Genomic DNA, 882 nt, shown 5'->3' with positions numbered 1-882 from the left:
AGTTCCTACTTGTGCACATAAGTATATATGCTGCAGAATATTTTATACTCTACACACAAACATATATAAATATAAATAAAATGACAGCTCATATATAGAGAATATTAATTGCCAAGAAAATATACACAGATAATTATATAATATATAGAAATATATGAATATAAAGTTTTGGGCAATTATTGAAGCTCTCTATATGTGAACTGTCATTATTAAGCATTTTAATAATAATTAGTCAATAAATATTTATTAAACACCTTTATCGGGCACTATGCTAAGCACTGGAGAATCAAAAAAAGGTAAAAGATAGTTCCTGCCCTCAAGGAACTTATAATCTAATCATAATGATGATGATGATGATAATAATTTCTTAAATCCAGGCTTGTTCATTAAATATTAAAGCTCCATGAGACCTTAGAGGACATCTACTACTCCAATTGCCTCATTGTAGGGTACTCCAAGTGCCTTCATGAATTTTTTATAATGTACATTATGTCAGTGTCTCAACCATATCATCAAAGAGCTAAAAGGCTCACACACAGACAGACTTTAGATGGAAGCAAGAATACATTAGTTTTCAGTTCTAGGATTATCTTTTCAATAAACTAGCTTAGTAACCTTAGAAAAATTATTTTACCTCTCTAGATCTCATCTTAAAGATAGGAGGATTGGATCAGATGCTCTAAAACCTCTTCTAATCCTAATAATCTATGATTTTAAGATTTTCAAGATTATAATGGTCAGCCTTCCTAGTCTACTAACTAATGAGTATATTTAATGGGAAACATTCAGTGAATAAACATAATGAGCAAGATTCAGCAGGGGAACAATGGAGAGGATTCATCTCATGACAAATGCTCTGTATTTAAATAGATCATCACATGA

The sequence above is a fragment of the Gracilinanus agilis genome, unplaced genomic scaffold (genome assembly GCF_016433145.1).
Source record: "Gracilinanus agilis isolate LMUSP501 unplaced genomic scaffold, AgileGrace unplaced_scaffold47397, whole genome shotgun sequence".
NCBI classification, from domain to species: Eukaryota; Metazoa; Chordata; class Mammalia; order Didelphimorphia; family Didelphidae; genus Gracilinanus; species Gracilinanus agilis.
The sequence above is the reverse complement of the archived record's forward strand: the minus strand, read 5'-3'. Positions refer to the sequence as shown.